Source organism: Zalophus californianus, chromosome 2 (assembly GCF_009762305.2).
Source record: "Zalophus californianus isolate mZalCal1 chromosome 2, mZalCal1.pri.v2, whole genome shotgun sequence".
Lineage (NCBI taxonomy): Eukaryota > Metazoa > Chordata > Mammalia > Carnivora > Otariidae > Zalophus > Zalophus californianus.
In genome coordinates, this window is record NC_045596.1 from 42,130,427 (window position 1) to 42,156,778 (window position 26,352).

The 26,352-nt window shown below is 40.0% G+C and overlaps 1 protein-coding gene across 6 annotated transcripts in view; it reads right to left on the reverse strand.

Moving 5' to 3' along the window:
* LNX1 (ligand of numb-protein X 1) overlaps positions 1-26,352 on the reverse strand; it is a 207,009-nt gene that overhangs the window by 117,555 nt on the left and 63,102 nt on the right. The window contains exon 1 of one of the 6 annotated variants that reach the window (XM_027600015.2): positions 5,403-5,512. The exons of the other annotated variants lie outside the window; for them this stretch is intronic. The gene's annotated coding sequence lies outside the window, so the exon portion shown is untranslated. Of the gene's footprint in view, positions 1-5,402; positions 5,513-26,352 lie in introns of those variants that run through there. 6 annotated transcript variants of the gene reach the window in all.

The window sequence follows — 26,352 nt, forward strand, 5'->3', positions numbered from 1 at the left end:
ATAATATGAGACAATGTAAAATTAATCCAGCACCAACCACGGCCATGATGGACGGTTGAGACTGGGTTGGTTAAATGCACACTTTTCCATTCTTTTCCCCCCCATACCAGACAGGGGAGTCACTAGTCCTTGTGAAGGGCCACGGCGCCCTTTAGCTGAGAGATAACCTCAGAATATTCAAGATGGAAGTCCAAAGACAGTGTAATTTCTATGCCTTCTTTCACAGAAGGTGGAGGGATAATCAGGGAAGAAAAAGAGCAATGTTGGCTGGTGCCACCGGGGAAGGCTTCATGGAGAATGTATGGGACCTTGATGGATTGGCAAGATGGTGGGAAGGGCACATAGTTCCAGACAGGGTGGCAGTGTAGATGGAGGCAGGGATGATCACAACCTGTGTATGTCGGGGAGGAAGCAGTGGCGGGGGGGGAGCAGAGGGAGGCAGGCGAAGAGGATCCATGGCATGCTGAGTTTGGATGGGTAAGGTGGGACCAGATTATAAAGACCCTCAAGGGCTGACTGCTTCGGGTCTTCACGGTGTTGCTGGCTACTACTCTCATGATGAATAAACAGCTTTTTTAACTGGGGGGAAGAAAAGGAAGAAAGAAATTCAGCATCTTGAGCATGGAGTGATTTATTAAGAGTGACAATGTTTTAAGAGACCAACCGAGAAATAGACTCTTAAATAGAGCGAACAAACGGGTGGTTGCCAGAAGGACGGTGTGTGTGTGGTGGGGAGAGGAAGGGGATCAAGAGTACACTTCTCTAGAAAAAATAACAGTGACCATGTTGGGGCGCCTGGGGGGCTCAGCCGGTAAGCGTCTGCCTTCGGCTCAGGTCACGATCCCAGGGTCCTGGGATTGAGCCCCGCATCGGGCTCCCTGCTCAGCGGCGGGGAGTCTGCTTCTCCCTCTCCCTCTGCCCCTGCTTGTGTTCCCCCTCTCGCTGTGTCTCTCTCTGTCAAATAAATAAAATCTTTAAAAAAAAAAAAAAAAAAGAGTGACCATGTTTTCAGTGTGAAGCAAAATTTCCAGGAGATGCCATTTCAGCTACCTTATGATCATTATTCTCTTTAGAGGCACGCCTCCCTTGCAGTTGTCACCTCCCGTAAACATGGTTGTCTGCAGGGACAGGTGGAACGCATTAGAAATCTCTCTGAACTCAAGGTTGGGGCTGTCCTAGTTAACCAGCCAGCTCACTTGGGCTTTTTGATTAGTTTGAATTCTTTCATGTATCTTGACAGGGAAATCTAAGGGGGGAAGGGAGGTCTCTTTTCAAAGCTCTTTCCTTCTAGAGCAACACAATGAAGGCTGGCATTCTCAAGGATTCCTCCTGGCAACAAACTTATTGCTAAGAGCGTGCCTCATGATTCGTCAGAATTACTTTGCCCCTGTTTGCTTCCTTTTTTTTTTTTATGGCATATTTGTAGAGTTGTCTAAGATGACTAAATGCCACAACAAAACATAGTCCATGTGATTTTAATAAACACATCTCGAGAAAAAGCCACTTTGGCTGAAAGTACTCAGCATTATGAAATGGAATTGCTGTACACATTCCATCATCTTGGCCTCAGACTTTTTTTTTAAACTAGCTTAGCCCCAAATCTTTCATTGGCTAATTACAAGTGCTTAGCATGATGCAAATAAGCAGATCCCACAAGGACAATTATGGAAAATAATAGTAATAATCACAACTATCAGCTGCTACGATAGATGCCATCTGGTTCTGTGTATGTGGAGGAGATTCTGGTTCTCTCAAGAAACTCACAGCCTGAATATTGCGTGGTGTGCAAACGAGCTTCTAGGACAATCTATGGATCTACAGTTTAGGAGCAGACACTTTTTGCTTTGTGTGCTATTGGGGGGAGAGGGAGTACTTCAGTTACTGGACTTGGCACATATTTGTGGCCAGCACACTCTGCTTTAGCACACATACACAGAGGGACTTCATTGTCACGGTCTCTATAATTATCACAAGGCCTATATTCCACCACTGTAAATATCTTTATGTTTATATGACTCCACTCCTGCATCAACCAGGTGGGTTAGTGCATGTTTTGGTGACAGTTGTCACTATTTTGGAAGTTGTCATGTCTTTGTTTCTTTATTGGTTCCTTCATATACAGCTATAATGATTGACCCAATGCCATACGTCAAAGATATAAAATCTCTTTTCCTTGTTAACTTTGGCCTCACTCTAAGGGCTTCCATGTCCTTGTAGATGACCCCTCCGGCATCCTCGACCTCCTCAACCATGAGGACCTTTACCTCTGCTCCTCTTAAGCTGCTGGTTCTTCTTTTTTTTTTTTTTAAGATTTTATTGATTTATTTGAGACAGAGAGATACAGAGAGAGAGGAAGCACGAGCGGGGGGAGGGGCAGAGGGAAAGGGGGAAGCAGACTCCCTGCTGAGCAGGGAGCCTGACGTGGGGCTTGATCCCAGGACCTGGAGATCATGACCTGAACCAAAGGCAGATGCTTAACCATCTGAGCCACCCAGGCGCCCCTAAGCTGCCAGTTCTTAGGGCTACCCCTTGGATCTTCTTATCACCTCCAAATCTTCCATTTCAAAAAATCTGAGAATGCCATTCTCTGCTGTATTTTCAACCATTCAGGTTTTTCCTCTCCCTTCCCCAAACTTTGTCTTCTTCTCTGATCTCTGGTGCCTGGAGGCTGCCCGAGAATATCTGTTCCATACTGTTTTCACTTCCAGCTTATCTGGCCCAGATTCCCACTTCCTTGCCAGCATCTTCAACTTCCTCGTGACCTGGGGGGACCGTTGTGCTAGTCTTCTCTCTTCCCATAAGCCTGAAGACTGGTGCCACTATTTAGGGATGTCCTACAGCACCTGCGGTACTCGTCACTCTCCTCGGCACTCCTGGTTAGTGTCTCTTCCTTCCCTCTCGGTGGTCACCCCACCTTCAGTTCATTCTGCTTGTCTGGTCCTCCAGGCTTCTCATGATCTGTCCCCTGCCTGACTATCAAAACTCGTCAACATCTTATCTTTCCCATCCACAGAACACCATCCACTTTCCAGACCTGGGGTGTCCGAGTCACCCTGTGTCAGAAAGGAGCACTGCCTCACACCCCCATTTCCACAGGAAAGTGGTTTCCAAAGCAAACCCTGACCAGCTCCACACTTTAGTCACTCCGCCTCTGGGAGTCCCTGGCTGGAAAAATAGGAAAGAACAACCAGGTAAGCTCGGTTCTGCTCCTTCCTTTCCTGTCTTGGGAGTGAGCCAGACTTTCCCTGTGCTGTGCCATGCTCCGAGTGTTTTCTGGGCATTCTTCCGTTTGAGAAACTGCCACTCCCACATCTGCCCCGTCCCAGGTCTTTAAGCTCTGTTTTCCCTTTTTCCAGGTGCTGGTGTTCAATTTAGCCATTACCATTTAAAAGGTGGTGTCTTTGCCTCCATAATTACTCTTTTCAATTTTTCTCAAATTATCCCAAACCCAGATGGGAAAGAGGCACTCTTTCCCACGGTTCTCCTTAGATACCCCCAAAACCTGACTGTTTGTGGTTCCCATAGTAATCAGCCTCTCTCCCTTCCAGGCTTTTACCCATGTGATGCCCCCCTAACATTTATCGTGCATTTACCATTGCCCGGATTGACGGTATGCACCTTATCTGTGTTCTTGTACGGGATCGTGGCAAACATCCCAGGAACTAACTCTACTTAACACATGAAGAAACTGAGTCTCTGTGAGGTGATGTAACTTGTCTGACATGCCCAGCTGATTACAGGCAGACCTGAGACTCAGGTACGACTCCTCCCTCAGCCTGGGAAACTCTTCCTCCACCTGTAGAGCTCAGCTCAAATGTCATCTCCTTCACAGAACCTTCTGTGACCTCACCAAGGTTTGCCTGCCTCCTACTTGCCACACACTCTACTTCAGCAAGTATTTCACGAATTGCCACTTTTAAAAGACCATCGCCTCTCTAGACAGCCAGGTAGGGAACATAGCTTTTCATAGACCCTCAGGACTCAGCCTGAACGAAGTGCCAGGAAGGAACTTAACCCAATGCCTGTGATTAATATTAGTTAAAAGAACTAAAGATGAGTATGAGACAAGGGGAGGTGGAGGGGCTAGAGAAACTCACGTCAAGCTAAATCTCGAGGTTCCCCTTCCTTCTCGCAGCAGTCTAGGCCTGTTGACTTGGGGAAGGGAGCTGATTTGATCCCATTGAAATGTTACAGTAATGCTACAATCTAGGCATTCATTATTCACTCATTCAGTCTTTCACTCGCTTACTCAACAAATTTATTAAACACCACCAATATGCAAGCCCATTTCAAGGGTAAATAGAATCTATTTTCAGGAACTCATAGTCAAAGGACAAGTAGAGTTTAAGACCAATGATTAAACAATCAAAGGTGGAATTGCCATAATAGAGGAGCGGCACAGGTGCAACTGCACGAAGGAGGGGATGGGTTGGTTTCTTCTTGTTTAAAGGCTCCAAGTTGTTAAAAAGTACTTGCCCGAGTTTGCCCAGCTAGTAAATGGCAGAGCCAATATTGGAGTGTAGTTCCTCTTGATTTTAGGGCTCCTCATCTTCTTGGGTGCCCACACAGCCTCATCCTGGTCCTTTGCTACACAGGGGGTCTGGGATCCTAACCTGCTTTTAGAATCTAAGTGTGTCACCCCAGGGAATCTGTGGCCTCTTACAGCTTTACAGTCTTCACATTGTAGGGGTGGGTTCTCCGAGAGGGTAGAAAGACTAATTACTCCTCACATGTAGTCTCAGAGTTTCATGACCACAGTCAGAAGGGCTGGCACCTTGGGAAGAATCTGAAAAAGACCCGTTCTCTGCAGGTGACAGAAACATCTGTAGATATTTACATCTGTAGAATTGAAATTCCTTGAAGGTGGAGTTGGTCTACTTCAGTAAACCATTCTTAAAGATCCCCACCTCAAACCTCCTCAGTTTTTAAGCCTCTGGTGTAATTTAATTCCCTTTTAATTCCATTTTCTGTGCCATCAGTCCTCAGTGGAGAACAAATTACCATTTCCTCACCATAACCCTCCAGTATATTTGCTGTCTTTTCTGCTGTCTTATAGAATCCAGGACAAGAGCCTGACCTCTTCAAACTTTTTCCTGAGGGAGTTGAAAATTCCTAATAACTAGTAACATAAAGTGACTTACAGATACACAAAAAATGTCCCAGTGGGATGGAGTGGAAATGGCAAAATCAAGAGGGGAGTCATGTTGCTGGCCTCCTCGGGTGTGATAAGCACAGAGGAAGCCAACTTTCTCAGTGGGGGAAGTGTTTTCTTTTTAATGAAATTCCACTTCCGTCCAAGAAAGGGCAGGTTCTCAAAAATGGGGATCAATGTCAAGAAGCCTGTCCTTTAGTTGTCCTAAGTCAAAGAATATAAGAAAGAGAATATCATGAAGACCACTCACCATTAATGAGGAGACAGCGTCTTGGTCAGATTCTGACTAACAGAGTCTCAGCAAAGTAAAGTTCATTTGACTTTTCTCAAATCATGAGCAGGTGAAGATGCTCCTTTAACAACTTGGATGATGAACATGGGTGGGTGTCTTTTCCGGCCTTTCTTAGAGCTGAATTCCATGGCTACCTGTTACTCCTCCATGATAAGGTGCCTGGAGTAAACAAGGGTAGACTTCTTGGTGGTCATGAAGCCACAGTGAAGTGGAGCAGTGGACCTGGGCGGGCTTCCCCATGTCCAGTTCTGGGAACTCTGCCCCAGGAGCAGCCATCTCCTCTCAAAGTCAGCGTGGAAGATGTACTTCCAGTCCAAAGTTCAGATAATCACAGAGTAATGAATATTTTAGCCTACTGTCCTTCGCCAATTATGAGACCGTGGGGTTGTTATCATCATAGACCTTTCGTGGAGTCCCCCATTACTGAGTAGCTCAACTAATCCTGAGTTGGAAATGTTGACTTCAACTGCAGCTGAGGGGCAAGGTAAGAGAACAGGAAATCATTCCCCTTGGGATGTAAAAATGTCTGAGAAGAGGTCTGCATTTTGCATTTAAAAATCCATTCAGCCCAGTTCAGCATTTATGGAGAGTTAAGAGCCAGGAGAAGTGTTATTAACTGGTCTGGGTAATAGAGGCTCTAGATTACCAAGTTCCTTGTTTGTACTGTCTTAATTTGATGCTTTGTCAATATCAGTGCCAGCCATCAGCTCAGGGTGGCCAGGCTGGTTCTTCTGGTTTGGGTTGTCCCCCTGAAGTGGTGCAGTCCATTTGGCAAGAGGAGAGGCCTACCCTTCCAGTCCAATCCCACTTTCTCTGAATTGCCCCAGGAGGTGGATTGGAAGTACAGCTTTGACATGTCCTGCCATAGGCACATTCACACCCCCAGGTTAGGTGACTCTCACTAAGAGTCTCCCCAGGTTGGCCAGTCCTTCTAGATGATTTGGCTGCACCTGGATCAACACTGTTCATGGTCTGTCACCCACTAAACTTGCAGCTGTGACGAGAGCGTGAGTGTGGCAGCAAGCCATGTACACCATGAGATGCTCATTCTTCAATGTCACGTAGCTGCGAAGTTTTGGCAGAGGGACAGCAGTGGTGCTAGGATGTCCCTTCTTCATCTCTGCCCCTAGGACCTGCTGCATGCACCAACTCATTTGAACTTAAAGTTGGAAGAAGATCTGTGATGTTCCTGGTCAACCTTCAACCCATTTCGAGGTAGCAAGGTATCTTCTCCAGGATAAAGGAACAAGGAACCACATGCCAGGGGTCGCCAACAGGTCAGTCCCAAATGTCAGTCATCTCAAAGCCAAACTCTCTAAACTGATTACCATTATTTTCCCTGTACCCCATCCCCTCTCCCAGAAATCTCCCCATTCTATAGAATCTGTACGCCATCTACCTTCTTTACCCTTGCTTAAATGGCTGACTTCTATTAGTACCATTGTCCTCCCCTGGATCTCCCACACGAGCTTTCATAGAAATTTCATAGAAAAGCAAAAGTGGATCCTCATCAGGAAGTCGATGGTCAATGGAAAGAGGGACAGAATGAGAAATAAAAACCAGGGTCTGCTAATGTACATGCCAAAAGTAATGGAAATGAAATTAACCTCTGCAGTGATCCGGGATAAATCCAAATGTAACTAGTGAGTTCTGCTGTCTGTGATCTTGATACAGCCATTAGGGAGTTTTTCTGGGTCCTGGGAGAAACAGATGCCAAGATATGATGAAACATGCAAAGACTTTATTAGGGGTAATACCAATGTGGGTGACAATGGGACAGGAGCTGGAGAAAGGGTGGGAGAGCATATGAAGAAGTATAATAATGTCTTTGTTGAATGAACGCATGATGAACAAAGTTCAGTTTGGAAAGGGAAAGAGAAAAGAAATATTTGGGCACAAAATGATGTGAATTAGCGAAGTTGCTATTGGGTTATAGATGAGGTAGATATTCAGCTGGTGTCCACCATGCGGCTGTACCAGGTATTTACTCCTAAGACCTTGTCTGACTGGTCTGGTCTATTATTGGTTGATGCCTGTGCTGTACTGATTTTTAATATTTTTTAAATGACTTACAGTTACATGGGCTATCATACTGCCTGGAGTATTTGGCAATGGTTTCACAAATGGAAAATGTATTTCTGATGGCCTTCTCACTGCAACATAGGGCTATCATATGTATTAACAATTCTTATAGATGGTGGTGGTGCAGAAACAAAGGGAACTGCCAAAATCCATTTGTTGTTCTGTGAATTTGTTGGAGGGCGGTTTATCAAACTGATGGTACGCCCATTCAAGGTTGCCAATGAGCTGCTGGTTTTTGTTCTATTCTTCCTGGGAAAGAATGTATATTTTTCTTTTCCCATTGCCCCACTAAAAATATACTAGCAACTAAAGCTGGTACACTCCTTATTTATTCTTTTATCATAAGCACAGTATCCCCTCCTTAAACAGGAAAATGTTTGAAGAAGAAATGAACTGAGACCATGAAAAGTAACTGGTCATTAAAGTTTTTACACTCAGAAAATGCTGAACTAATGAGGGAAAACTGGTGAAATTTCTAGACTTAAAAGACTGGTAGACAAGAGGCAGAACTAGCAGAGCCCATGCCAATATGGGAGTGTGAAGGCGGAAAGAAGCAAGAGAAAGTGACCCAGGAACTCACAGAGATTCGTAAGGACTGAATTCTCACAGGCAGTTGTATTGGGGTCCAGACCAAGTTTAACTAGATCTCCAAAGAACACTTGATATCTGGAATACACTTAGACTAGCTGGATTTGTTTGTTTTTTTGTAACCAAAAGTGAATTATGAATATCAGCCCAGAGTCTGAGACAGAGTAACTTGTCTTTCCTATAATGAACTAGAAAGTGAATTCTCCTAGACTAAGGATTTATGCTCATGTCTGGGATGGGGTTGAACGTCTTAGGTGGGGATGGCACCCTTCCAAGAAAAGAGTGACGCAAGGACAGGAAATGGAAAAAGAGGATACTACGAATATATAGAATTCCAGGGGAAGTGACATGTTATCTTGTGTTCATTTAAACTTCTCTTCCAGTGGGCACCTGGGTAGCTCAGTCGGTTAAGCATCTGACTCTTGATTTTGGCTCAGGTCATAATCTCGGGGTTGTGAGATCAAGCCCCACGTGAGGCTCCATGCTCAGCGGGGTGTCTGCTTGAGATTCTCTCTCTCCATCTCCCTCTGCCCCTCCCACCCCACTCTCTCTCCCTCCAAAATATAAGTAAATAAATATTTAAAATAAAAATAAAAATAAACTTCCCTCCCAGATTAATGAAGTGGCTAATTTTCCAACATAAGGCACAAACTCTCTCTCGGGGTTCTAGTCGTTGCTTCTATTCTCCTATGTGGTAATGGCTCACCCTCCCACTGAAACACACACTCTTACTAGCACTGACTGCTGCACTATCCCTGTGCTCACCTCCGGAATAGCCCCTTTAGGAAGCTGCTTTCGATGACCTGATATGACCATGACACTTGTTTCCTGCCCAGACTGCCACAGTGGCCCAAAGAATGGCCAAAATTCCCTCTCTTCGTCTGGCAAGCAAAGACAGAAATGAGATTAGGCTAGTGACCAGAAAATGCAAGAAATTCAGACTGGAGATATCCCGTGTCTGAGAATGGTCAAACTTTTGAAAGTTAGGAAAAAGAAAAAGTTTAAAAAATCAAGTCCACAATAAGCAAATTAGAGAAAAGAAATAGAATGAAGTATGTCTACCATCGTGAAAAATGAAGAACATGGTATTTCCTTCCCATTTCTTCAAAACTGCATACTCAGCCAAGTTACCAGTGACATCCTTACTGCCTGATCCATGATGATTCTCAGTCCTAATCTACTACTTTCCCCTTTTCCCCTACTCCATCCACACTGGCTTCCTTGCTTTCCCTTGCACATGCCAAGCATACCTCTATCTTACAACTTGGTATTGGCTATTCTTTCCGCCTGGAATACCCTTCCTCCAGATGTCCACATGGCCGGCTCCTTCCCTCCTTTAATTTTTACTTAAATGTTACCTTCTCAACAAGACCTATCCTGACCACTCTGTTTACAGTTACAAACCTCCCTGTTGCACTCCCAATCCTACATACTCTGCCCTTTTATTTTATTCCGTGGCATTTAGGACTTCCAAAATGCTTTGTTAATTGCTTATTTATTATGCATATCGTTTATTGCCTGTCTGCTCCCATAGACTTTCTTGAGGGCAGGGACCTTTGTTTTTTACACCAATGTCTAGAACAGAGTCTAGGCCATAGTAAGGTGCTCAATAGATATTTGCTGAATAAGTAAATAGCAAAGGCTTTCAAACACAAAATTCAACTAAATGCTATTAATGTGATGAAATAAGGGAAGGAAAAGAGGTGAATGCAGAGATGAGAAGGTCAGAAATAGGATGCTAACATGAGCAAAAAAGGAATTGAAATTTAAAATCATTAAGCAAGGCAAAAAAAAAAAAAAAGGCATTCCATCATGATAAAAGACACTTTCTATTAAGAGGATATCACAGTCCTAGGCTAGTTTGCATTAAACACCAAAGTATGCATCAAATATCAGACATCTAACTATATAAAACAAACACTATTAGAAATAGAACAACAACTTGATTTTTAAAAGAATACAATTCTGCTGGGTAACTTCAGGATGGCACCAGAATGACTTTGGAATTGTGGCCACAAAATCAGACCAAAAGAGATATGCAAAATTAATGAGAGCTAAATTAATGATCTATTAAGAGCTGTTGAAAGAATATTAACATAATTGAGAATAGAACCAAATAACAAAAAAGGTGAGTTGACTGTAGGGGCGCCTGGGTGGCTCAGTCATTAAATGTCTGTCTTCAGCTCAGGTCCTGATCCCAGAGCCCTGGGATCGAGCCCCGCATCAGGCTCCCTGCTTGGCGGGAAACCTGCTTCTTTCTCTCCTACTCTCCGTGCTGTGTTCCCTCTCTCGCTGTCTCTCTCTGTCAAATAAATAAATGACATCTTTAAAATAAAAAAAAAAAAGGTGAGTTGACTGTAAACAAATGCTAAAATAACTTCTCCCTCCTCACACCCCCTGGTTGGTTTGCATTATTCATCAGAGTGTTAAGGGAGAATCCAGGGAACCTGGATTATAAAGTCACTGCAAGACTTGGGAGTCCCCATTAACCTAGTGAAGTGGAAACTGACAAGAGTTAATTAAGGGCTATGCCCAGAACTGGATTACCATAACTCCTCCCATATTCTAGCGGTAAAGGGAGTGATGAGGTCCACCAAAATTTAAAGGGATGGAAAAATAGTTTCTAACTCTCTATGGAAAATAGCAAGCTCACACTGAAAGCATATGGGATGGGAATCGTGGTATGGTAGCCATTTTGGAAAATACAATCTACTTCAACCAGATAGGTGGAGTAACTAAGAAGAAAATTTAATGTATTATCTTTATATCATATAACTTACAGTGCAGCTAAAGGTTTTAAGGAAATTTAATAAATCAAGTTATAGAAGTGCCATAAAAAGGAACTGCATTTTTTTGCTAGATTTATAGATTAAATAATAGTATTTGTCAATTAAACTTAAAATTTCAGTAAATGGATTTCTCTTAACATGTTAAAATCTGGAAAGAGCATCACTCACACCCTAAGAAAAAGAAAAAGCTGAATAATCTACACAATTATAACTTTCCTGGGGTCCATTAAAGAGCCGAGGTTGTAGGGCAACCAACTAGCCTGAAATCTAAAGAAAAATAGGCACCTCCAAGGAGAAATACAGTATGAGTACTAGCTAATGTGAAGCAGAGCATGAAAGTAAAACAGATTTTCCATAAAAGCAGGTAAGAAACCTCCTGCTAAAATTTGAAAAAAATTCTGAAGTCAAGTTGGGGCTATCATGAAAGCATAGAAATCCTGGGAGCAGCAGATAAAAGGAGAATTCACATTCAGTCACAGGCTCTTCTCCACAGACCACACCAGGTGCTCATGAAAAAGACTGGGGTAGGGTAGAAGATGAGAGAAAGCCTTCCTAATGGTTCAGATCTGTGGAAGGAAGATGAGAAAGACAGCAGACTTCTCAACAGAAACTACGAAAGCCAAAGAGTATGGAGGAACACTTTTCAAAGACTGAAAAGGAAATACTGTAAAACACAAATTTTTATACTCAGTGAGAAGCCTTTCAAATGAAGGAAATCAAGACTTTCTCAGATAATCAAAGATCGAAAGCATTCATTACCAATAGACAGGAACTACAAGAACTCTTAAAGGAATTTCTTTAGGCAGGAGGAATATGAGATAGAAACTTAGATTTACACATAAAAAAAAGGCACAGGAAATGGCAAAAATAAATGGACTGTGGAAGTCAGTACACTTAACCCAATTTTTGGAGCACACACACCTCTAATCCAATCTGATTTCACAGGTTATTTTATCTTGCCCAAACTGCCCTGAAGAAAATTTAGAATTCTAAAGTATAATAAGAATGGTTATTTATGTGTTATCTGGGGGAAAAGACAACTTAGTTAAGCAAGAATGAGATTGGGACCAAGTTTATAAAAGGGTAAAATTTTTTATTTAAATGTGGTCAAGCGTAAAAAAATAAGTAGTGAGGATAAGAAAAATCCAAAATGTAAGATGAACATTGAAAGTATACAGTTAGGGGCACCTGGGTGGCTCAGTTGGTTAAGTGTCCAACCATTGGTTTTGGCTCAGGTCATAATCTCAGGGTCCTGGGATCGAGCCCTGCGTTGGGCTCCAGGCTCAGTGCTGAGTCTGCTTCAGATTCTCTTTCCCTCTGCCCATCCCCCCCACCCCCGCCCCGGCTTGCTTGCTCTCTCTCGAATAAATAAATAAATAAAATCTTTAAAAATCAAAAAAAAAATTTTAAATAATATATACAGTTTAAAAAAGCTAAGGAAGTATTTTAAAACTTATCAATAATTAATAATTAATTATTTTTAAAATTATTAAAAATTTTAATAATTTAAAATTTAATTAAAAAGTAAATAGCACCAGAATAATGTTTTAACCCACAAGCCATCCTCAAAAGCACCAAAGAATTTATATTGACTTGATATATCTCTTTGAACTGTATTGGACCATTCTGCAGAAAGAAAGCAGTAAGGAAATAGATGAATTGATTAATTATTTTTATCTCTATAACAACAAGTTATATAGCACTTGCTATGTGCTAATATCTACTCTAAATACAAGTATTAAATAATGTAATCCTCATAAGAACTCTATGAAGTAGACACCATTACCATTCAGATGTGCTCACAGTCATATTGTAAATTGAAAATTTGGAAGTAGACATATATTCTCTAAAGTCTTTGCTTTCAAACTCTATGCCATGTTACCTCCCAACACCACCATTGGGCAAAACCTTACATTCCTAATACAGAAAATTTTCGTATGTCTGTGAAACATTTATAAACACTTAAACCTGGCTACAAAGAAAACTTCAGCAAATTCAAAGAGTAAAAAGGTTATGTGTCTGATCCTAATTCACTAAATAAGAAAGAAAATATTTAAAAATGACCAAAAACTTGACTACTTGGAAATTAAGAAATACTTAGATGACATTTGGCTCAAAGAAGAAATCAAAGGGAAATCACTGACAATCTTGGAAACTACAAAAAAGGGAACTTTATAATATACTCTAAGGCTCTAGAGGATTATATCAAAAATTTTATAGTCAAATGTTGTCCTTATGAAAGAATGAAGATGAGAAATAAAGAAACTAAAACCACATTCTAAGAAAGTATCAAAAAAATGAAAGTGATTCATAAAGTTAAAATCTTAAATTAATGAAGTAGAAAGAAAAAAGTAGAATATATAAATAATTTCAAAATCTTGTTGTATTAAAAATGTATACATTTACTAAATAAGCTTGATTTTTAAAAAGAAGAAAAAGCAAAATTATAAAAGTTCAGGCAGTAGAAAGAACAGATTAAAATGATTAAAAGTATTAAAAGAGAATATAATATGAAACTTTATGGCAACAAATTTTAAAACTGGAAAAAACATTGGAAAAGAAAAGGAAAAACTATCTTTTTTTTTTTTTTTTGCAGATGACATGATTGTAAACCTAGAAAACCCAAAGGAATCTAGTAAAAATCTCCCAGAATTAAGAAGAGAATTTGGTAAAGTAGATGGATCTAAAACTACAAAACAAAACAAAACAAAACAAAACATCAGTAGCTTTTCTTTACTCTGGCAATAAGAATCGGAATGGAAGAAATCCATTTAAAACAGTGAAAAAGAAACCCTCGTGAAATATTTAGAAATAGATATAACAAAAAAATAATACTAAACAACAAGGTCATACTAAAATATGTAAAAGGAGAAATGAAGAAATGGAAAGATGTACCAAATTCTTGGATGAGAAGACTTGATGCCATAAATATTCCCACAAATTTCAACAATGTGGGTATTTTTTGTGTTTGTTTTTGGTAATTGGGTAAAGTGATCCTAAAGTTTCTAGAGAAAAATAAATACCAAAGACAAGACAAGTAATTTTGGAAAAATAGAGATGGGGCAGGGGACTTCCTCGCCAATTATTCAAACCCTCTATGAAGCTATTATATTCAAACCAGAAACTTAGTGGATCCCAATTTTATGGCACATCCAAGGATATAGTACAAAAATATGAATGAAAATATAAAGATAAGGCAAAACTCTTGCAAGAAAATCTAGTAGACTATCTATACTATATTGTGCAGGGAAACTTTTCTGATAAAAACTGAGAAGTCAAAAGCTACAAGAGAAAAAACAGATGTGTTTAACTATAATAATTATAATTTTTAAGGCAAAAGTATAAAAATATCATTGACTGTGACAGATTTGCAGAAATATATATAATGCAGATAATATATTTAATTTTTATAATATACAAAGATTATAATTTGACAAGAGAAACAAGAACAAGCCAATAGGAAAATGGGTAAAGAATACGAATGGGTAATACACAGAAAAGCAAATCCAAATGCTGAGAAACATGCAAATAGTCTCTAATTCATCACAAGGGAAGGGATTGCAAACTAAACTAACAATGAGATGTCAGACTGTCTAAAGTTTAAAAGATCTGTAACACTTATCACTGGCAGGGCTGTAGGAAAGGGAGTATTTCATGCAGTGTGAATAGAATGAGAAATGTTATAGCTGGGGCGCCTGCGTGGCTCAGTCAGTTGAGCATCCTACTCTGGATTTCAGCTCAGGTCACGATCTCGGGATTGTGGTATTGAGCCCCCCGTTGGGCTCTGTGCTGGGCATGGAGCCTGCTTGAGATTCTTTCTCTCCCTCTCCCTCTGCCCCTCTGTCCACCCCCTCTTAAAAAATTACTTAAAAAAATGCCTCTTGGGGAAGCAGTATGGTGATATGTATTAAAATTTAAAATACATACACTCTTCAGGCCAGCCGTCCTTTTCCTGAGAACTTCTCAAGGAGAAACAAAGTCACCAGAACAAAAAGGTTCATATAAAGGTGTTTTTTGGAGGGTGAGGGTTTTTGTTTTTTGGTGTTTTTTTGCAAATTATTTCTAAAAGCTATAATGTGTTTCTAGGAATAGCAGAATAAACTACGGAATATCCATATGATGGAACCATGTAGCCATTAAGAAGAATGATTCAGAGCTGTGCTGGTTGACAGGAAGAAATTCAGAAGGTGTTGTTGACGGAGTAAAGCACAACGCAGGGGGCAAATGTGTACTATGTGTACTATGGTTCTACTTTTGTAAAATAATGATCAGAAAGCACTTGTATGTGTACATGGGTATATTATTATACAGCCATTGGTAAAAATAGGAAAGATACATATTAGACTATTAATATGGGTTATCTGGGTAGGTGGGTGGGTTGGGAATCAGTATGTGTGGAATAGAAAAGGCGGAGTCAAGCCAACAAGAAGAAAACAGAAAGATCACCCACACAGGACCACACACTTGTACCTATACTTGAACTGAATCACATACATGCATTTGTGAAAATGTATGCATGTGTGCTGTTCGGACATAACGAACTCACCTGGCCAGTTTGAGGGACTCTGCCTCACTGTTAACTTCTTCCTATCCAGGAACCTTTGCTATTCCATCTGTATTCCTGTGCCAACACATTCTCCAGACAAGAGTTTCTGATTCTTGGATTCCCATATTTAATTCTAAGACTTCCCCTACTATCACATAGTATTTCATCTCAGAAATAGCACTCAGAAAGTTTCCAACAATCTTCTAGAAATGAATATCCTTTGGTGTTTCTACCTCTATTCCTTCTGGTCCATACTTCATTTCTTGACTGCCACGTTAAACTTTCTAAGTAAAGCGGATCACATGATTCTGGGCAGAAGGTGAATGGTTCCACCATGGGTACCTGGGAAAATGACCACTTCTTTAGATCACACATCTTAGAATTATAGACTTGTCTAAATTGTGAACTTCCTCAGGATCCAATATGAAGTAAGACACAAGAAACCAAGAACTAACTTGAATACCTTTAGTCAGCTCACACTGTTTACTGTTAATGAGTCCCTCGTCTCCTTGTGTTTATAGAATGTTTACTAGTTTTACATTCCACGCTCACATCTGTCTGCCTCCTTCAGCCTCCTTGTGGTGGAGCAATTTCCTTCACTTCAAAGGAAGCTCCAGGTGCAGGGAGGACTCTAGGGGTGTGGCCCCGCCTCGGAATCTGGCTCCTTTTCTCTACTAAAACATGTATGCTCTTCATCTTATCCCAAGTTGACTTTGGGAGCCATTCCTAAATTCATTCATCTGTTTTGGACTCTGAGAGTGAGACAGAAATGGAGTTCTTCTTTTTCCTCAAATCACCGACCCTAGTTTTGTCATGACATTTCAAATTGATTAACTATAGAGAGAAACAGGAGGGATCAACATGACACCATAGAGAAAAGGCCACAATTTAAAGAGTGACAAATAGGTTGTGGTAAGATTACTATGATGATGGCCTCCAATGAATTATGGAGAAATTTAAAAATCATTGTTTCAAGCTACTATTAATATATTTCTTTTAATTCAGCGGTAGTTAACTGAAGCTGTGTGGTGTGATATGCTTCTCCCAACACGAAGTAGGGACCACTTCTCCACCCTTGTGAACCTGTCTGGGCTGGCCCTGGACTCTATGGGAGTTCCAGAGCCTAGGCATGGAGAGGCTTTGCAGCTTCCCCTCTTGCTCTCTTGGAACCTTGAGATGACCATGTGGCAAAGGACCTCAGGCCAGCCTGCTGGTGAACGAGAGTTCTTGGGAAAAGAAGAGGCTCTTGCCAATAGCCGGCACCAACTTCCAGACACATGAGTGAGGCTATCCCAGACAAAACCTGCAGAGGAATAGCTCAGCCAACCTCTGGGATTATGAGAAATAATAAATGGTTGTTGTTTTAGTCACTGGGTTTTGAAGTGGTTCACCCTCTAGCAATAGTTGATGAATATAGAGGCTTGGACATTTTAATTCAGAATCTATCCTCTCTCTTTTCTAGTGTTCTGTGTATAGTGAGGCTCCTCTTCTTTCTTTTCTTTTCTTTTCTTTTCTTTTTGTCCCCCTAGAGATCTAAGAAAACACATTGCCTATATGGACACAAGTAATTCCTAAGCACACACACTTAAAAAATTTCTCAGGAGACAAGACTGCAAAGGCAGGAACTGGGTCTTATGTCTCCTCTTGAGGACCGTATGGCCAGTGGGAGGTCAGCATATGTTGGCCAAATTAAGCATCTCATGGGACACCTGTTGCTGCTTTTCATCTCATTTGCTTAGAACTTGCATGTGTCACAAAATGAATGGCTGGCTGGTTTGGCTGACCTGGCCAGCTCTGCAGATGTTCCCTTGTTGTCTCACTTTTCCAAATAATAGATAGTTCTCAATGATCCCAGCCTGGAAGTAGAGAGTATCTCTCCAGTGGGTGGAAGCCTGGGTGCATTGGTCAAGAGGGTAGTGGTTGTAGATATATTAGTGGCGGCAGGGCGAGGGGGCAGAGCAGCAGCTAATGTTTACTGACACCTTGTCAATATGCCAGTCATTATGCCATTCACTTCCCATGAATTAGCTAATTGAGTTAATTAATTAGTCATCACTTCCATAAGGAAACTGAGGCACAAATGTGTTCATTGATCTGCCCAAGCTAACAGTTAAAAGGTAGAGCCTGAGCTCTTAGCAAACACTCTGGCTCTAAATGTGGCTAATTGTATAGTTACAGCTAAGGAATATTTAAGGTTTAAACGAAGGACTATTAAACATAGTCATTTATAAAAGTTACCTAACAAGAAGTCACCTATGACTTATAATCTCCCAGACTTTTAAATATCACTTGTACTTCTCATTAGTCAAGGAACAAGTATTACTGAGAGCATAATAGTATGTCTGTGCTTGTACATACAAAGTTTTAAAACTATGAACTAATAAAAAACATCATATAAGAATCTTGGCTCTAAAGGTACTTACACTAAAGAGACCAGACTTATTCAATGAAATGACCAAAGAGTAGGACAAGATTTAAAAAAAAAAAAAAAAAAAAAGAGGGAGAGAGAGAGAGAGAGAGCAAAGGAGTTCTGAGACCTCACCTCTTACAAGGAAGAATCTGAGTCATATTTCAAATCGTCCTCTTTCCTCGAAGCAAAACCACAGCTTTCTTTTTGGATGTCACAGCACTAAAAGATGGCTTAATAGGCCAGACTAACCTGTGCTAACAACTAGAATAATCTCCAAAAAAGAAAATTTACTTTGGGATTTAAGATAATCAAAACTGATTACTTCTCAAGAGGCTTAGAAACCCAAAGCTGTAAACACAGCTGGGGAAACACTTGAGTGTGGGTCCATAAAAACTCCAGTGAATAATCCATCCTTCTGCCTCATGACGTGGACACTACACCACACATGTGAACCTATAGGAAAGCAGTAAATATTTTTATACAACCTTGTTGGTGAATAGAAAAAAAAAATGTATAAGATATGCCCACCCACATCTTCTGTGTGTGTAATGTAAATATCTTTCTTGTTTTATTGAAGTAAGGGCTGAAGGATTACATTCAGCCCAGACACTAAATAGTAACACAGGGATGTTGTAAACCAAACCTATACAGACTGGATTTTTCTTCTGAAAATTTAGAGCACCAATAGAACTATTTTTGATCGGTTGAAAAATAAATGTTCTACTATTTTGTTATCCAAGAGGCAACAACAGCATTTGCTCCACTCTTCTCTATATAGAATAATTTTGACTTATCAAGACCTTTTTTTTCCAATGGAAGGATAGACATTTATATATTAACAATAATTATCTCCAGCATTGAGATTAGGAGTGTTGGTTATTTATTTGTTTTTGGTGTTTTTGAAATTTCTCAAAATAACATACACTGTTTTCATGATAAAAAGATATTACGTTCATCATCATTAGCCATCAGGGAAATTCAAATCAAAACCACATTGAGATACCACATTACACCAATTAGAATGGCAAAAATGGACAGGGAAAGAAACAACAAATGTTGGAGAGGTTGTGGAGAAAGGGGAACCCTCTTACACTGTTGGTGGGAATGCAAGTTGGTACGGCCACTTTGGAAAACAGTGTAGAGGTTCCTCAAAAATTTAAAAATAGAGCTACCCTGTGACCCAGCAATTGCACTCCTGGGTATTTACCCCAAAGACACAGATGTAGTGAAAAGAAGGGCCACATGCACCCCAATGTTCATAGCAGCAATGTCCGCAATAGCCAAACTGTGGAAAGAGCTGAGATGCCCTTCAACAGATGAATGGATAAAGAAGATGTGGTCCATATCTACAATGGAATATGACTCAGCCATCACAAAGGATGAACACCCAACTTTTACATCAACATGGATGGGACTGGAGGAGATTATGCTAAGTGAAATAAGTCAAGCAGAGAAAGTCAATTACCATATGGTTTCACTTATTTCTGGAACATAAGGAATAGCAGGGAGGACATTAGAAGGAAGGGAAAAATGAGGGGGGTAGTTGGAGGGAGAGATGAATCATGAGAAACATAAAATCCTGAGAAACAAACAGGGTTTTAGAGGGGAGGGGGGAGGGGGGATTTGTTAGCCCGGTGATGGGTATTAAGGAGGGCACGTACTGCATGGAGCACTGGGTGTTATACGAAAACAATGGATCGTGTATCACCACATCAAAAACTAATGATGTAATGTATGGTGACTAACATAACATAATAAAATTTAAAAATAATAATAAAAAAAGATATGATTTTTTAAAAAGCAATCAATCTACTTAACTTCCTCACTGGTGGACATTCCTACACCATTTACATAATTTGCCCTTAACTACTGCACCTACCAAATAAACCCTTGTTTTCAGTGCATTTAAAAACAATTTCCCTTCCAGGAGAATCCCAAGATCCGTTTTCACTTAAATCCAGAAATGCATGTCAAGGCTAAGAATATTTTGACACAGAACTTGCGCCTTGGAAAAAAGTCACTCTGAGCAGGAAAGAAATGATATCTTTTAAAAATTCCTTTTTCAGATGACTTGCTGTGTAGTTCATTAGCAAGAGACACAAAAAGTACTTTCTAAAATAATAATGACCCAGAACCTTGCTCTTTGAGATAACAAGGCTCTGTTTTTGCAGGTGGCCTTCTACTCAAAGAACAAAAACTGGAAGCATCCATTGAATTGCCCTGTTTACATGTGTTGAGTCATGCTAATGGAACAGAGCTAATCAAGCCCAGGGTACAAAGCCCTTTATGTGCAGGAAAAGGACCAGCCTCAGATTCACTAACATCCAGATGCAAACACTTTCATGGGCTTCTGCAAAGACACCAACCTGCTGTGGGTGACCTCGAAGGCAGAGCTGGTCATGAGATAGATAATGTGAGCCACATACAGAATTTTAAGTTTTCTAGTAGCCACATTTTAAAAAGTAAAAAAAAATAGGTAAGTTCACTTTAACATTATATTTTATTTAACTATATATACCCCAAATAGTATCACTTCAATATAAAAAATGTACTTAGGTAATGTACATTCTTTTTTTTTTTTTTAACTAAGTCTTTGAATTCCAGCCTGTATTTTCAGCTACAGCATAGCTCACTTTGGACTAATTGCATTTCAAGAGCTCAAGAGCCACATGTGGATGTGGCTAGTGGCTACCATTAGAGAGCGCAACTCTAAGATGAAAATGTTATTCTCACCAAGTAGGAGTCTAGGGTCTTAAAAAAAATTTTTAACATTGAGATATAATTTACATACTATGAAATTCACCTTTTAAAGTGTACAGTTCAGTGATATTTAGTGTATTCACAAGACTGTATAACTGTCACTACTATTTAATTCTGGAACATTTCATCATCCCCAAAAGAAATCCCATATCTCTATCAGTCACTCTCTATTTTCTCCTTTCCCCAGACCTGGCAACTACTAACCTGCTTTCTGCACCTATGGATTTGCCTGTTTTGGACATTTCATATAAACAGAGTCATACAATATGTGGCCTTTGTATCAGACATCTTCCACTTAGCAAAATGTTTTCAAGTTTCAGCCATGTTTCTTCTTTCTTCTTCTTCCTTCTTAAGGTTGAGTGCTATTCCATTGTGTGGCTATATACCACATTTGGTTTAGCTATTCACCGACTGATGCGCCTTTGAGTTCTTTCCATATTTTGGCTATCATGAGCGGGGTTGCTATGAACATTCATGTAAAAGATTTTGTAAGAACACACGTTTTCGATTCTCTTGGGGATCCCACCTAGAAGTGGGATTGCTAGGTCAGATGGTAACTCCATGTTTAACTTTTTTAAGGAACCCCTGAACTGCTTTCTCAAGTGGTTCCACCATTTTGCATTCCCACCAGCGATACACGAAGGTTCCAATTTCTCCAACATTTGTTATCATTGTCTTTTTTGTTATAGCCATCCCAGGGGGTGTGAAGTATAAAACTTTTTAACAAACCCAGGAGTCAGCTAATGTTTTTACTGATAAGGAAAATATAAAAACTGTAGTCACAAAAATGCAACAGGGGCTGTGATATTCCTACAGATTTAAAAGATTAGGGATTAAGTTTACATTTGCCACGTTTCCCTGTAAAGATTAACACATTGTGCCTTGGTTAAGAAGCGCCTCAGCTGCAGGAACTTCTTCCCAGACACATCGCCAAAGGCAAGGGAAGCAAGGGCAAAAATGAACTATTGGGACTTCATCAAGATAAAAAGCTTTCGCACAGCAAAGGAAACAGTCAACAAAACCAAAAGACAACTGACAGAATGGGAGAAGATATTTGCAAATGACATATCAGATAAAGGGCTAGTATCCAAAATCTATAAAGAACTTATCAAACTCAACACCCAAAGAACAAATAATCCAACCAAGAAATGGGCAGAAGACATGAACAGACATTTTTGCAAAGAAGACATCCAAATGGCCAACAGACACATGAAGAAGTGCTCAACATCACTCAGCATCAGGGGGAAATACAAATCAAAACCTCAATGACATACCACCTCACACCAGTCAGAATGGCTAATTAACAAGTCAGGAAACGACAGATGTTGGCGAGGATGCAGAGAAAGGGGAACCCTCCTACACTGTTGGTGGGAATGCAAGCTGGTGCAGCCACTCTGGAAAACAGTATGAAGGTTCCTCAAAAAATTGAAAATAGAGTTACACTACAACCCAGCAATTGCACTACTGGGTATTTACCCCAAAGATACAAATGTAGGGATCCAAAGGGGTACGTTCACCCCAATGTTTATAGCATCAATGTCCACAATAGCCAAACTATGGAAAGAGCTAAGATGTCCATCAACAGAAGAATGGATAAAGAAGATGGGATATAGATATACAAGGAATATTATGCAGCCATCAAAAAACACGAAATCTTGCCTTTTGCAACAATGTGGTTGGAACTAGAGGGTATTATGCTAAGCGAAATAAGTCAATCAGAAAGACAAGTATCATATGATCTCACTGGTATGAGGAATTCTTAATCTCAGGAAACAAACTGAGGGTTGCTGGAGTGGTGGGGGGTGGGAGGGATGGGGTGGCTGGGTGATAGACATTGGGGAGGGTATGTGCCATGGTGAGCGCTATGAATTGTGTAAGACTGTTGAATCACAGACCTGTACCTCTGAAACAAATAATACATTATATGTTAAAAAAAAAAAAGAAGATAGTAGGAAGGGAAAAATGAAGGGGGGAAATTGGAGGGGGAGACGAATCATGAGAGACTATGGACCCTGAGAAACAAACTGAGGGTTCTAGAGGAGAGGGGGGTTGGGGATGGGTTAGCCTGGTGATGGGTATTAAAGAGGGCATGTACCGAATGGAGCACTGGGTGTTATATGCAAACAATGAATCATGGAACACTACATCAACAACTAATGATGTAATGTATGGTGATTAACATAACATAATAAAAAAAGAAAAAGAAAGAAAATCTAGTTCCTACTTTTAAAGAGTTTACGTTATGATTTCTCATTATATTTTTATTTTCCAAATCCCACCTCAGAAGACAGAGGCAGTGACATGAAATGAAATCATGAGCACGGGGTTACGAGCTGGGTGTTAAATTCATTCCTTGCTACCTTGCTTTGGGCCTCACATTTCACCTTCCCAGCCTCTGCTCCCTCACTAATAAATGAGGGAGTTGGACAAAGCAATCCCATAGGTCTCTCCCCAACCCCACCATAGATCTTTTTAAGCACTAGAATTCTACTATTTGTGGGTATGGAGGCAAGTTTTGGAAATTAGGGTTTTAGTCAAACAGGGCTCTGGAGGATAATAATGTTTTCAAAATCTCTTTTACAGGCAAGTTCCACTCAGTTATATGTTTCTCCTCTTTCCCTAGATATTTTTAAAAACGTTATTTATTGTGTATTTAGCTTTCCACGAGAAGGCAGCTATTGAATGCAATCTGCTTCAGAAAGATGTAGATATGTCGTAAGCCAGGAAGAGCGGATTTTGATCACAAAAGTTGGCATTTGCAATAAATTCAACCTTGTTCTGAGTGGTTAAGTTCCTTAGAAAACCCACTGATGTTTCAAAGAGTGCATCGATTAGAAAATACTGACAATTTTCAAAACACTAGCCTTGCATGTTAATGCCCCGGTGTCGTGAGAGTGAACAGTAAAGCACTGTTGGCGCACACTGGGCCCCTCTCACGCATGAAGTATGTCAACCTGACGGGCCTGTGGAGACTACAACTCTCCTTGTTTCTCCATCATCCCCTACCCCAGGGCCTGCAATGGACCATTATCTCTCCGTCTGACATCTGAGGCAAGAATCTGAATGCCAGGAAGGAAGTTTTCCAAATGGAAGTAAAAACAAAATCCTCTTATTACAACAGGATACAGTAAAGAAAACAAAAAAGGAAGCTCATGGGAGAGAAAAGGTTTAAGTGTAAACGAAAAATATTCTGAGGAAAACAAGATACCATAGTCAGAGTTACTTGTGTTTACTGGGGAAAATCCAGCATTGCTGGAGAGACTAGAATAAGGGAGTGAGGCTGACATGTCTGTCGCCAGGAAGATCGCTCATTGTTGACTGTGTCACAGGGCTTGGAACTGGAAGTCAGTAGCATGTTCTTTCACAATTTTGTCTCTCTTAGACGTAAAATATTATTCTTTGGGAGGCGAGTGTCAATGAGTTTTGCCCAGAGTAATTTCAGTTGCCCAAGAGCTTGTATTTTTATAACCTGGAGATTAGGAAAATATTGTATGGAGATATTCAGTCATCAGGGGCTTTAATGACTTATCCTAGCTCAGAGCTGAAGATTTCAGAATGGTGTGCTGATGTCATCCCCCAGGATCCGTCATCCCAGACAGAGCACACGGAGCTGCGTACCTCATATGGCTGGAGTACATCCAAGTCAGCCAGTGTGAATGGCTAGACCAAAATGCAGGCTAATTCCTCAGTTACGCCAGAGGACGGGAGGGGAAAGAGATTCAACTCCACATAACATGAGGAAGATGAGTCACAAACAATTCTTATACAAACCCTATGTACTTCTCAGATACTTGTCAAGAGCATTGTGACAAAGTGGTAGGAAGAGGGTTATGATGGAACGCAATATAATTTTAACCAATTGAGTTCTCAGTTGCAGGACTCTGGATATGTTTTATTTTTGTTAGAGCTGAGAATTTATAACTACCAAGAAATTTATACGGAGTTCTCATATAATCCTCACTCAAATAACCTGATGAGGCGGGTCTATTTTTGTTGCCACTTTATAGGAGAGGACAGGGAAGGACAGGTGAGTTAAATAGCTTGCCCAAGGTTGCACAGCTCCTGAGAAGCAAGGCCAGAATTTGAATCCAGGTCTACCTGCACCTAGAGCTGAAGCTCTAGGTTTTGAACTTCTTTTAGTTTTGACTACAATCTTGCATTGAAAGATCTCTATATGGGTAGTTATTCCTCAAAGGAATATAGGTTTTTCTGATCTCCAATTCCTTGTGTAACCTGTGCTCTTAACATCGTCCTTTCTGCTCACCTCTGAGAACTGGGTTCAGCTCCTCTTTTTCTTGGCCTCCCTTAGGCTCTCCTTATATTATCTCTTTTCAGTGGACACATGTTCACTTTCCCTAATATTGGCTAATTTGTCCCTCTTTTGTGCCTTTTAATGATTAACCTATTTCTCTCCTTTCCATAACAAATAGCCTCTGAGCTGTGACTTCAAAGCCCTCACTGCCACCCTCCCAATCTGCTGGAGTCTCGCCCAGAGAGCTTAAAATCACCAACCACCACGCCCAAAGGCCTTTCCTAGTTGTCCTTTACCTTGACCTTTCTGCAGCATTTGACCCTGCAGACCATCCACTTCTTTGAGAGCTGCATGTGTACATTAGACACAAAAATTTATTAAATGATTGGTTAAATAAAATATTCAAACATTTTCTGAATTTTTAAATACAGTGTATATATGGTTAAAGACCAGAACATTTTTACATATAAACATTCTTGTAATTTTTAAAGAACTCATAAGAAAATGACTTTGGTTAAGGAAGCTGCCCAACATGGCAGCAACAGCCTTCTTTTGCAGAGTAATGAATATATTCAATTGTTTTTGGAAAGACTGATATATTTTTAGGCTAATATTTTTTAAAAATTATAGGCATACCATATATAAAAATTAACTCAAAATGGATCATTGGCCTGACTATAGCTAACAATACTGTATTGTATACTTGAAAGTTGCTAAGAGTAGATCTTAAAAGTACTCACCACAAGAAAAAAAAGTTGTAACTATGAGTGGTGATAAATGTTAATGAAACTTATTCTGGTAATCATTTTGCAATATATACACACATCAAATCATTATGTTATATACCTAAAATTAAAATACTATTATATATTCATTATAATTCATAGAAAAAGAATCATTAGTTTAAATGCACGAGCAAAAACTATAGAACTCTTAGAAGAAAACATAACAGTCACACGAATTAGGCAAGAGTTCCTTAGAAATGACACCAAAAGTAAAAGTAACAGAAGAAAAAAATAAATTGGTCTTCATCAAAATTAAAAAGTTTTGTGCTTCAAAGGACACCATCAAGAAAATGAAAAGACACCCATGTGAGACAATGTTGGTAAATCACATATTAGATACGGGACTTGTATTCAGAATATATAAGGAATTCTTATAACTTGACAATAAAAAGACAAGCAAGCCAACTAAAAACTGAGCAAATGATTTGAATAGACATTTCTCTAAAGAAAATACATAAATGGTCAACAGTACATGAAAAGATGTTCAACATTATTATTAGAGAAATTCAAATCAAAACCATGATAAACCACTTCACACTCACTAAGGTAGCTAAAATAAAAAAGACAATACAAATATTGGTCCGCAATGAGATACCACTTTACATCAGTTCAGATGGTTATTACTTAAAAAAACAAACAAACAAAAAATAACTAGTACTGCCTAGGATGTGGCAAAATTAGAACCCTTGTGCATTG